General features: G+C 32.3%; 1 non-coding gene across 1 annotated transcript; it reads right to left on the bottom strand.

The window, feature by feature from the left end:
- Positions 1-12,383: 12,383 nt before the first annotated feature.
- Positions 12,384-12,456, bottom strand: Trnav-cac (transfer RNA valine (anticodon CAC)). Its single transcript has one exon. It is a non-coding gene; the product is annotated as a tRNA-Val (tRNA).
- Between the last annotated feature and the right edge of the window lie 1,995 nt (positions 12,457-14,451).

Genomic DNA, 14,451 nt, shown 5'->3' with positions numbered 1-14,451 from the left:
TATAGAAAAAGTACCATAAAAATTTGAAATTACATACGACGGTGCTTATTCCATAAGGGCTTATTGAAACATTCCCATATATATTTATTTGTATTACATGATGTATTGTCCTAGTTCAGAATAGCAGACTTTACATTTTATGCCAAATCAAGCAGATTAACTTATGCCTTAAACTAATCTCTTTCAACAATATATAGAAAGTTTAAAATAATAATTGTTCTCTTGATTTTTTTGTTACGATTATTACTTCTTTTCAATTATGTTTATAATTCATTTATAACTTTTAATTACTAATTTAATACTACATTTTACATTTTGAATTGGACATTGTTTTTTATATTTTGTTTAGTAACTTCATTTTAGTGATTTTAGTGATTCATTTAAAACTAAACAAACGTTTTAGTCGTTTTATATATATTTAGCTCAATAAATATATAAATCTTCAGAGTATTTTCATCATGTCACGCCACCGAATTAAATCGAATTGTATTAGTAACAATAAAATTATTACGTGAAAGTAACTTCATGAACATAAAACAGAAACCTGACAATTTATTTGTATTCAAATCACAATACAACACGCCCGTACCTGAAGTTTTCCACTAAATCTTACCCGTGCTTTACTTTACTTACCTTTCTCCATAAAATTACTTCGACATTGGAAACTTTGTGCCCATTCACGGTCCACTCGCTCGGTATACTTCAAAGGCATTAAGGCATTACAAATTCTGACACACACCGAATGAAAACTCCACGTACAAAGCGCCAGCCGAAGTTTATGAAAGTTCGCCGTCCAAACCTGTAAACAAGCTGAATTATTGTCTGCAATTTTGGTGGAAATATGTTGTTTTTCTAATAATTGTCACGACTAGTAAAAAATTGCCTGATTTATTTCTCTTGAAAATAAACGGGTTAAAGGCACCCAGACACAATAATGTAGTTAATTGTGCCCCGCATATCAAAAACAGGCAAGTAAATTTATCGGACCCACTTGAAACGATCCCCGAAAATTATTTATGCCGTTCGTGCACGCTTGCGGGGCTATCGAACTGACACAGCGCCATGCAGATCGGACACATTTAATTATCGAGCCGGTCTTCCCGATGTGTTGAACTTTTACTTTCATTCACTAACCCCATAAATTCCGTTTGGAAATTTTAAAATCTCGTGACCGAACACGATGTTGCGGAGGCGTTCGCGTGATCCACTCAAATCGCCGGATCACACGAGAGCAAAACCCGTCCCGACTGCGGACCGAATCGATGTTTGTTTTCGGAATTTCGGTTCCGGTTCGGGGTGAATTGCAGCCAAAAAAAATAATTACGAAACCGCATTTAATAATACATGCAGACGAACATGTGAAAGGAACAACGTACGTTGGGGCATTCTCACTTGCTCATCATCGAATTGTGAATTCCATGCAAGTTTTGCTTTTTAACAATCCGGGCTCCGCAAACAGGGAATGTAATGAAAGCAACCACGCAGTTATGTCAAACAGTTGTTCGCTCTCAGGTATGAATTCCATAACGGCCCGCCTTTATACGGCGGGGCGGTTTTAATTAGAAAATTCCACCGCCACAGTTCCCATGCTTCAACCCCCGGTCCCGGACGAGAAAGTTTTGCGCCGCGCCCGAAATGATGCCGATTTTTAAACGGCCTCCCAGATTGCTCTGCATTACGGCGAACGGCCGACGATGAATTTTTACGCCGTAAAACACGTTAAGGGGGTCGCAAATACACACGGGATGGTGATTTCATAATTACGCCGGACGTGATTCGAATTCCAGGTTTTCTTGCCGGAATGCGTGTTATCTATCCGGAGCGGTGGCCGTAAGGATTGTTTCTAAACGGTTTTACATTTGCGACGTAATGCACGGTTGGATTTTAGTTGAGCGGAAGTTCAACAACTATTCGCCGAATCTGACTGGATGAGAAAACAATGTTAATGAGAAACATTCAGTTTAATTATAAATAATTCCGTAAATTTAAGGCATATCGGCTCAAATTTGAAGGCTGCCATTACATATAAATCATCTTCTGCTGTGAAGTAGATCATCCTGGTAACATTTTCATTTTGTTAGCAACTGTGATTTTGTTCTTCCAGAGTCTCTTCTGAGTGTTAGATTTAGCACTAGAAAGGGTTCTTAAGGCTGTTTGCTCTCTATCGAGTATTGAACTGGTGATTTCCTCCATTTATTGGAAATTTTGCCAGATTGTTATAGATATATTTCAAAATTCTAAAAGAACTTAATTTGAACATTATTCTAAGACCTTTTAACAGTTGTAACATCCTCTTAATAAGGATGGACAACAGCGTTACAATTCAATTTTGATCGTATGGATTTTAATCGCTATGAATTTTGATCGTTATGGATTTTAATCGTTATTGATTTTGATCGCTATGTATTTTGATTACTATGGATTTTGATCGTTATGGATTTTAATCGTTATAGAAAATGATCATATGGATTTGATCGTATGGATTTTTATCGTATGGAAAATGATCGTATGGATTTTATCGTCGAAAGACCTATCTTTCCCTAGAAACTCGTCTTACAAATTTTAGATTACGGATGTCCATGTCTAGGTCGAATGAGAGTTCTGAGAGGAATAAACGATTACAATTATATAGAACGCGTCATTCATTGTTAAGGGCTCAAGAATCTTTGGAATCTCGCAATCACCGTCTAGAAAACGATCGTTTCAACACACTATCGGACGAAGTCACGAATACAGCTAGTAGTAATAAACATAGTAAGCTATTTTTAAAAGTCATGGGTTATGGAGCCCAAAACTGCTCCTTGTGGAACACCAAAATTCCACAGTTCTGTTCTGTTGCTTAAGCAAAATTTCAACAGTAAGAATGTTTTTATTCTTAAGCCATATTAGTACAATATTTAGAAACATAAATTAGTACAAAGTGACTAAATTCAAATAAATTTGTGTGTTTCTTTTTAATTTAATTCTTTGATTATGGTTTTTGTGTTACAATTTTTACTAAAAACTTACTTTCAAAATGGTCATAAAGATGCCAATGGTGTATGGACTTATTGTTTTAAATTTAATATTGTAATTGTCCATAAAATAAAGAGTAAATACAATGAATATTTTGGCTATTCTATTATCTTTAAATTCTAGAGTGTTCAGATCATTTATATTTTTAATAAATAGTTTCTATTGAATTCATTAATAAAAGAAGAGATTACCACACATCAGCATTGTTGTTGCTCTTAGAACGAAAAACAATTGTGACTTGGTCTGGGACCGTTGAACACGTACTTACAACAATCGTAGCATCCCACGAGCATTATTCAGCGACACGTTTTCATAAATATTCCGGCCGCAATTAAATTAGGTGCCAGTTCATTATTTTCGCCGACGATTCGCCCGGTTGCCGCCCTTTATTTTTCATTTGGGCGGCAGTCATTAAGACAGGTGCAATTTACGGATTATGGCCCATAAGCCCCATAATCCATATGGATTTAATAATCCAGTATCTCTCGGCTGCGGCCCGGACCAGGTGTTTTCAGCGTCGGGAAATCGCCTAGGTGGCTTAAGATATGGGAGCAGTTTGCATAGAAAGAGCTCATGTATGACAAGGGCGGCTTTCAATTTCGGACAAATAAATGTCCCCGGACCGCCGCAAACAACATGCCAAATTGCGTCGTTAAATTGTAATAAAGGAGACTATGTTTGTTTTCTTCCAAACATTGCATCCCCAAGTCGTTTTCCTACTTTCGAGGCCTCAATCATCTCACCTTTGGTTTTATTAATTTTTCAATAAGGCGCTGACCAATATAAATAACTAACATGGGAAGGAAATAATAAAAGGATAAATATAAACTTTCGTATCATTTTTAATGTCCATATTTAACGTGTCTTACAAAATAGATAAGTCGTACTTATATGTTTACTAAGTAAAAATCCGGCCCGAAAGAAGTGAATAAATGACAAATAAATAATGATATAATCGGCTTAACTATATTTTCACGTTGTCACACCATTGAATTATATTGTATAACAATAATAAACCAGCGTTGTGTGAAAGTAGTTATCAAAACATAAATCCAGCAATTATTTTGTATTCAAACGCCCAATTTTGATTCAAGCATTATCAAATAAATAAAACCATTAGTTAAAAATTGTAATTCAATATATTAAAATTAAAAATACATTCGTATAAATTACACAATCTTAAAGGGTTTTTTAAGCTTGTCGTCAACTTTTTGGACTTCTTCATTGGCACGTTTCGCCGACTCCTCGGAAATCTTCAATTCGTGCTCGGCTACTTTCAACTGGTTATTTAAATCTTTTAGACGGTGTTGCGCTGCGACCAGTTGACTCTTTCTTTGGTGCAGTTCCTCCTTAAGACCCTGGAAAGCCTTCTTTGAGTTCTCAGCAGCATCCTCGGCCAATTTCAATGAATCATTTATACTGAATTCCGGGATTGGCGTTTCACCATCGGATAATTTCATGGTAAATAGGCTACTAAGTTCTGGATCATCAGTTAGTTTTAATGAATCATTAGAGTATTGTACGGAGTCGTCTTTAATAGAACGAGGAACTTCCATTTGAATGATTTTTACATCATAATTTCTGGGAATAATTGAATCTTTGCATTCGTGTAGAGAACATAACTTGTCCTTGCACTTGGCGCACAGATTTTCGCTTCCTTCCACTAGTAGAATGTATAAATATAATATAAGTGTAACTATTTTCATTATAAAGGTATAAAATTGCATGACAGTATTGACAACTGTCACTTACCATTAGTCAATTTTTGAAAGTGACTAAAACACAAAATCAAAACATCTTGAAACACTGGGCAATTTCAGGGGATTAAAAACAACAACGGGGAAAACGTCGAGTCAGCTTTCGTTAATCCTTCGATTGTTGCGACCGACCACAATGACTGGCATCCGGGATAATTCCCCCGTTCTAACCGGGATGAGTTTAGGCGCTGCACCCAAAACGGGGGAAGTGTAATTGCAGCAAAAAGTGCAACTGAAAATGGCACGGGCTAAGAGATAATTAAGGAGATTACATATTGTCGTAATGGACCGGAGGGGCCCCTTAATGCACCTACTTTTCCAATTAACAAGATTTTTTTCACACTCCAATTTGTGACATTTCTTGTAAGTATTTTAAAATTAATACAATAAAATAACAATAGTTATTAACAATGTAACTGTTAGTTACAAGAAGCGACAAAAACAGAATTCGGATCCGTGCATTTAAATATATCCCCTTGATTCATTTGAGTTTATAAAAGTTGTTCAGAAAGCCATGATTTATTATTTGAACAGCAATTACATAATTGAATTAAATTTGAGAATCTTCAGCACTTCTATTATGATAATTTTAGAAATTAACATATCCCCTTATATTAAACCATGCCTCAATCAAGAAAAATATTAAATTCAACATGCAAATTTTTTCCACAACAGTCCAACAACAGCAATTCTTGAAAAATATAAATTTTATGTGGATGAAAATGTAAAACGAAGTAGTTTTTTTAATAATCTTAAAAATTATTTTGATTAATTTCGAAAACAATGAAGTTGGTGTTACATGTGTGGTACACATGTAATACCAACTAAATAGTAGATTATCCCAGAAATTACAAATAATGACAACTGGACAAACATTATTCGCCGTTGGTTAAAACTACTTTCACAGGGGGCGGTGCTAACTAACCGCTGAAATAGGCAACTCTGTGTACATTATTATCTTTGTTAAGTCTAATTGTAAGCTAAATAAATGAATATTGGTATATTCAAACTGTAGAGACATTATAATGGAAGAGCTTACGCCAGTTATAAAGATTAAGGCAGTTAATTAAACATATGTTTTGCATACGAATGTGAAAAACATTGTCATGAATAGTGCTAGGAAATAGAGATAACACTGAACGACGATGGCGTCATTACAGGCATCAAACCTTATCAGAACACGATCAGAATACCTTAAAACCCTCAAAAATATGACCTCATTAGAAACAGCCGAGAAACCCGAACGAAACTAAAAGCACCATTAAGTCGCGGTCTTGCAACAGTCAACATTGTACCCGCGGCAGATAACGAATACACCACGCAATGAAAATCGGAGTTTAGAACCCGCGAAATGCAATATTCCGTCTGCCTATGCGGCCCATACAACGTGGCATACTAAACATGTCTAATTGATAAGACAACATGTGAAATGTGGAACGGGTAATGAGCTTGTAAAATGTCTGGCAAGACTACTGCATCGCTGAAAGGCTACGTGCTGATATGCGTCGCTCTTATGAATGGATGTGTGATGTGTTCTCGGCTCGACGATCGCAGGATTTTATTAATACGTGCAGGACTTTATTGCACCGTGTTAATTGATTTTTGGTGTCGATGTCATTGACGGGCCTGCAGGTCCATTAAATGACTTTCTGTTTTAGTATATTATAGTTTTAGTGGTTTTGGTTGAACGGAACTGCTAAATGGTGGCACAATGTTGTCCAGAAATTTTGTATTAAAATTGTACAAGTTCTAGGAATTAATTTCAGCTTTCTAAGGATTGCGGAAAGAGAACAAGTGGAAAAAGAGAGTTGGTCGTTTAATTAATCATTCAAGGAGAAATTGTAGATTTAATTAAAACAGAAGTAGCGACGAATATCATAACCGCCGCTTCGGGAAGTCCCTGAAAGAGCGGCTGTCCGCAGATGGAAAACTTAAAGCGAACACACAATGTCTAATCGGCTTAAAGATGCCACTTAAGTATTTGCTTTACCAACAATAATGCTTTTACAACAAAGAAACGATGTTACTATCAGCAAAAAGTATGTTACTGGTTAAAACATTAAGTCGTCAAGAAAGTTATTGCGTTTTTCAACTTTAACAATAAAATGCACAAATTTCAAGATAAACAAAACTTTATAAATCGAACCATTTGAGTCATTTTCCAAAAAAGAAACAGAACTCCGGGATTATGGAAGCGACGACGTCGTTCAAAGAGTTTCATGTCTTACTTTTGACCAAAGCCTGATGCTGTAATGGATCACATCTCCAAACAGTACCCATAACCTTCTTTTGGTATAATTTCGCCTTTGGAAAATGTTTGGAAGCCTAGTTGCAGTATAACCAGTGTGTTGAACATCGCCATCTTATTTACTTTTCATCATCAGTCACAATGCAATCAAGGAATAGCTCGTGCACGTGCTTTCAACTGTATATCACCTCACATCAACACGTTAAAAATTTGACCCAAATTCATCATTAAGAAACCAAATAAGAAAACTTAACAATCTATAGTAATACATTTTTCATTAGTCGTAAATTCATAAAAACTTTGATATCCAATACTCAGCACAGTAAATCACTAATTATCATTCGCCATAATTCAGACAGGTATCACAACAACAATAAATAACCGACATCGCCCCACTCGAATCATGTAAAGATGCTCTCGAACTAATTCACTGACACTATCTTAACTTATTATTAATTATCCCCCGTTCCTTGGAGATGGAGCGATGAGATTTATGTCCATCTAGATTTAGACGGTCGTGTTTTCGACTTGAAATTCATATGTCATCCGATGAGCATTTGTTATCTCACTAGTGATCTTACAAGAATGCCAAAGGAATTACAATAGTCGTCTGGTGCATTTCTTGAATTACATCGTTTCTTGCCGGTGTCGGTTTGATTAATTGTGCGGCGACGATTTTAGTTCGGTCTTTTCAGGGAAATTAACCTGAAACGATTCTGTTACCGTTTTATACCGTCTCTTTGTTCCAAAATTTCCCGAGCATCATCCAGAATCGGGTCACGAGTTCCTTTACCTGAGTTAAAACATTAGCACTTTTTTTTTAATGTGTATAATATGTTTTTATCTGTTTCCAACGAAAGCCACCCTCTGCTGTTTGTGAAATGTCTTATTCCATTTTTGATTTATCGCCTAATAAATATTAATGTGAGGAGCAAAAGTAAACAATAGTCGGTATTAAACCTGATAAATTATAAAAGTTGAGGCTTTTATTGTTCATCGAACGACACAAAGCTCGTTTGCACACCTAATTTACAAACACCACACAGCAGTGGCGTGCAACACATTAATAAACAATAACCATTCTTCCAAACATGATTATGCGATATTTACACGGAAAAAACACATTTTTGAACGTCGTGGCAAGTGCTTTATGCCCCAGAACTTCAGGGCGAAGGAGTGCAAACATTTTGCCGGCGCCGTTTGCATTGTTGTATTAATGAAAAGTGCATTTTTATAAGATACCGTGTTCTATGCCAATCACTTGTCATTTTATCGTTAATAAACATGACCGCCAGTCCTCTCGGATGTTATCACCCACTCCATCCGAGCACGTTTTCGTTCCGATGCCGATTTTTTCCTTCGGTTGACGTGTTAAAAGTGATTTTTTTCACCGCCGCCCTAATCTAACATGCAAATGTCGATTCTTAGTTCCCTTTTTTTTGTTCTTTCCACACTACCTGCCCCTTTAAAATTTATGGAGGTCAACGGTCGTTGAGTGTCTAGTGTTTTGTTTTATTTTTTTCTTTTTGTTTTCGCTCCCGGGGGTGCAACACGGACTATATAGTTTTACAGGTAAATAACTGCATGAGTTTTAATCGACTGAGTAGAACTCACTTGTACTGTGAATCTCAATCACTATTATTATATTTTTATAATCATATTCTTATATAATTCATTTGTGGCCAAAGAAATAGTACACATTTCTATTTAATGCTAACTAATGTAATAAAATAAATTATATTTGATTTAAAATAATACCAGTTCATAGTCATTTTATCTTTCATATTCCATTAAGATTTTTCTATAAAATTTGACTTACTAAACACACTTAATTTTTTTTGTGAAAGTATTTTTGAAAAAAAAAAATTTAATTTGAGGACTTTCACCCATATTTTCTAAGTATCATTCGAGATTTAATTGACTGATTTGACTAATCAAGCATTAAAATTAAAGATAAATGAACATTCTACAATTGTTATTTATATAGTTTTGTAATTGGTCCAGTAATTCAGATATATTATAACTTAATAGTCAGTTCGGCCAAAAAATCCATATAAAATAATCCACTTAAAATGAAAATCGAACAACAAATTATGAAGTTATGGATTTTATTGAGGTACAAATTAAGCTTTTTGATAATATTTACGTTTTTTCCCTTTTATTGAAAAATTGAAATTAAATCTACATTTGGTATAATAAAATTGTATTATAAACAATTTGCCTCCGTAATATGTTTTTCTTATGAGAAAATCTCCCATAATGGATGTATCCCAAAAACCATAATACTTTTTCTCCTTTACTTTCTTTTGTTGGTGTTCCTCATGTTTGTCACTCACGTTGCACAACTGACAGAAAAAAAAGTATAAAGAGAGGATGACAATGACACGTGCCCATCTATCAGAAAAAATTAGAATTATTAAAATCTATGACAATGAAGTAGAAAAACAAAAGATATATTAAAAAAAGAAGCTCATACTCATTGCTTCATAATTCTTCATCAAATGGTCAGAGAATTGTCAATAACCTGCTTAAATGAATTCTACGCTACAGGTGACAAAAGTGTTGGGAATTTTTCATTTTTTAGCTATTTTTTAACCTCAGATCATGTAAAAACACTTTCTTTGATCTTTATGTATGAAATATGAGTAAAAATGGATCTCAAAATAACAAATGCTTTACTTAGTTTATCCAGTTTTTTAACAACGATTTTAGTGTGTTTAATTTGATTGTTTTTTATGTTTTAAGAACAAACTTCATATCATTCCATGTTTTCAATTGGATTTAGATCCAATAGAAAAAGTCAATATGATTATCTTTTAACCAATTTTGAATAACTTTGCCATGCATAAAAATGGATGTAACTGATAAATTATTCTTGGTTTTCTGTAATGGTACTATATACCATGCCAAAAAAAGGAACAACAAACGTTTCTTCCACCGTGCTTCAATGTTTTTGTGTAGTATTTAGGGTCCCAACTTTTATTTGAACGTATTGTTTACCATCTGATTCTATTCTATTGACCTTGGACTTATCACTCGAAAGTACCTTTTATCAAAATTCTGGACTATAATTAATATATTTTTGTGCAAACTTGTACGAATATTGTTTTTTGATACATACAAACTTACTAGTTGTTGTTTATTCAATTGACGTTTGGTTTTTCTACTAGACACATTGAAATTGTATGACTTAATTAGTTCATTTTTTATTTACCTAGAAGACAAGAAAGGATTTCATTTACTGATTCCTCCAATTTGTCTATAAAAAGAGTTTTTTTTGTCAAGGCGTTTTCTTAATGTATTTTCAAATGAATGTATTGTTTCATATTTGTTAGTCACCCTGTACACCATTTTTTGGAAGCATCTTAAGCTTTAGGGATGTCAGCAATATTTAGACCTTAAAATGTTTCATGTATATCACCTGCAAAAGTACAAAATTATTATAAAAAGAAAGACAAACCGATTCAGATGTATTTATAAATATAAAATTAGAAGCAAATCAAGATCTTTAACAGCGGTTGATAACAAATACAGCATTGATCATCAAAGAGCTTAACATTTTGATCGCACACTGGTTTTATTAAGTCTCAATACTCAAGTAGTTAAACTGAATTAAAATTGTAGCAGAAAATCATGCCAAGTAGACGGACCGTCATTAAATAGAGTAAAAGATGGTCGTCGACATAGTTTTAGATCCACGTGTGTCGTTCACGTCAGATTTCTCGTCCGCGACGAGTTTACGAGTGCGTCTATGCAATAAACCTTTTTTCTGACCTCCGAGACATGTCCGGACTCAACCTGCCACTTACGACCATGAAATATGTATACGAATTCTTGCCTTAATTTATGAGACCATTTTCTTGAGAATTTTGTATAATGCGAACGTGGTTTCACGTTTCGTAATTATTTATGAATTCATTTGGTAGATAAAAAACGGGCCTAATTAACGTTTAATCCCGCCACCATACAAAACATACGCCCCGGCACAATGGCGAAATAAAAATAAATCAATTTCAATTACTCGGATTACTGATTCCAATCACTTAACGGAAAATCGTTGTTCGTCGATCGTGATGCTAACATGAGTAGCTTTTTATGAAATCTACGTCGGGTAAATCGCTTTAAAATGATTACAAACGGACTGAAATGGGTTGCATGTATATGCAGCGGGTCGAGAGGTATTTGTTAACATTGTTGTGATTGTGGAGAATTGTGAAAAGAACTCGCTCCAGTACAACGGCCGGGACTGAATAAAAACGTTCCCATACCGGGAACGCATTTTTTATTTCATTTTATTTTGTTTTTTTTTTTTATTTTGTTCTGTGAGAGGCATTTGCAAAATAAAATTTTTACAGCGATATTCTGTAATAATTGCACGCAATCAAATCGATGTTTGGAGTTTCATGGAATTTTTATAACCTTTATAGCGCGTAAAAACCGACTCGTTTAGCACGGCATTTTTAAAATTGTTTCGATATTACAGGCAAGATTTGATTAAAACACGGAAAATATTTCGCGTTTCATTCATTTTATTGCGGCGTTTATTTGATAAAAAAATTAATCAAATTGCTGGCGTTCGGCATTTATTAAATAGTTTTAATTGTAATTTAATTACGTGCGAATGCAAATTAGTTTAAATAACACTTCTGATACACAATAAAACTACATTCGTCATGTTTACCCATTATAAAATTTAATTAATGCGCAATATAATTTAAATCAAACAAACTGCAAAAATAAGTAATAAGCGCATATTAATTTCGTTTCAGTTATTAATTTAATTAATCCATATTTACCAGCAAGTTATTCTTTTAAATCTTTGCCCGGTTATATTTAATTCCCAAATCGACGTGATGAATTCAACGGTGATTTACATTTGCAATTTAATTTCGCTATGAAACCTGTTTGTATCAATATGGGCAAAAGTTAATGGCAGTTACAACCCCAGTGGCATACGTTGATTAGCGAAGGAAGGGTCTTTTTGTGAACCAGCTCCGGGCCATTTCCAATCAAAAATATCAACAATGGCTCCCGGTTTATATGCAATACTTAAGTTTATTCCACCCCATGCACCTTTTTGTGCACCACCCTCCGTTTCGACTCGTTTACATGGCCGCTGGACGTTCTTCCCTTGTAAGTTGATCAGCGTTTTTATTCGCTAATGACCGGAATGGCTTTTGAAAACTGCCAGTTCAATTAGTGAAGAAGCAGATAATGATGTGATAGAAACTTCTGGTAACTTACTTCTTTCACTTAGTATGATTTATATGTAAAAAATATTTCTTTACAAAGTTGTTTTAGAAAACACATAAAAGTAAATTATAATTTATTTATTGTTTGAAAGTGACGATTAAAAAAAGTTATGGTTCCGCCCGGGTTCGAACCGGGGACCTTCTGCGTGTGAAGCAGACGTGATAACCGCTACACTACGGGACCTTGTATATAAATAATTATAAATCATAATTTAAACAACACGAATATAACAAAAAAATTTAAAAATTATTTTTAATACAAATATCCTATAAAATAATAAATTGTACTTAATGATTAATTACACTTTAAAATTAATTAAAACTATCAATTTTATTTAAAAAAGAATGAATAATTTGATATTTTTATTGTTATAAAAATTTGTTTGTATTAAATAATTCAAATAAATCGATTGAAAGTTATCAAAAAAATAGTTAAATAAGGCAAATTGGTTATGTAGTTTGTATTTTTTTGTTTTTTTTTTTTTTCATAAATTAGATGTAATAAATTTAAACAAATTAAAATAAATTAATAAATTAAAAGAAAATTAATTATTATTTAAAATTGTTTATATTGAATAATTAAATAAATCAGCTAAAACTTATTAATAAAATAATTAAATAATTAATATAATTAATAGTTAAATTAGTATAAACATTTTGTTAAGTAACTTACAGATTGAAATAAAAAAAACTGTTAAAAATAATTATTTAAATTAAAAAATGTAGATTATTTTAAAAGATTATTTTAAAAGAAATGAATAAATTAAATATATATTTTAATTATTGTCTGTAACTATTTGTATGTACCTAATAATTTAAATAAGTCGGTTGAAATAATTAATAATTTTATTGAAAAAATAACAAATTAAATAAAAAATAAAATAAACAAGACTAATAAATAAATTTATATTTTTATTTGTTATTTGGATCTAATTAAATAAATTGATAGAAAATTATCAAAATAATTAATAATTTTATTTAAAAATATCAAATTAAGTTAAAAAAGTAAAATTAACAAGACTAATTTAAATTAATATTTTAATTATTATTTAACCTTGTTTGCATCTAAAAATTCAAATAAATCGGTTGAATGTTATCAAAATATATAATTTTATTAAAAAAATATAAATTTAAATTAAAAAAATAAAATTAACAAGACTATTTAAAAAAAATAATAAATTTATACTTTAAATATTACTTAACCTTTTCTGTATCTAAAAATTAAAATAAATCGGTTGAAAGAAAATTATATTTAAAAGAAATAAATCAAATTAAAAAAAAATAAATAAATTTAAAAGAAATTAATAAATTTATAATATTTTAATTATTATTTAAACTGTTAATTATTTAATATTTAAAACAAATAGGCAAAAAGTTTTCAAGAGAATATCTAAATAACTAACAATCTAATCTAATAAGTTATTAGTAATCATTAATAATATACACTGTTTACACAAATTAAAATAAAAAAATTAACAAGTTTAATTTAAAAGAAAAAAATATATAAAAATAACTAAACAATTAATAATGTACTTTTTAGTTATTTTAATTTTTAAATTCGAACTATTTGTTATATATTTAACATATTAAATTGAATTATTTTATTTAAAAAATATCAAAATGACTTAAATTTTAAAAAATCCACAAACCCTATTTAAGAAAAATTAATGAATTAATATTTTAATTATTATGTAAACTTATTTTTTCTGTCTAATAATTTAAATAAATCGATAGAAAGTTATCAACGAAACAAATCTCGAATTAATTTTGTGTCATTTTTTCGTGGCATAAATTGACTTTCGCAAACACCGCTACGCCCATGGCTGTAGGGAAAGAATCTTTAGTTCACGCGAAAAATGCTTGTCCATTGGAAAGCTGGCGCACATCCGTGGTTTCTGCTGAATCACTGATGTGCCGGAATAATAAAGCACGTTTTGAACGCCTCGGGTAACCGGTAATGAGGATCCGTATCTATAGACGCTATAGACACTTCCAACCGCAGCCCGAGATGCTCACGTTCTTTGCTCCGCCGTCAATTCTGTTCGTCATCTCCGCAAAAGGATTTCGCCTCTCATCCACTATTTTTCTGGGTTACGGGTCTTAGTTGCATCATCGATTCGAATCTAAATACGTTTCCTGGATGCCGAACCTAACACGAACGAAAACATAACTGATTAAA

This window comes from Aethina tumida, chromosome 2 (genome assembly GCF_024364675.1).
Source record: "Aethina tumida isolate Nest 87 chromosome 2, icAetTumi1.1, whole genome shotgun sequence".
Taxonomy (NCBI): domain Eukaryota; kingdom Metazoa; phylum Arthropoda; class Insecta; order Coleoptera; family Nitidulidae; genus Aethina; species Aethina tumida.
This window is presented reverse-complemented; position numbering and strand designations above follow the sequence as displayed.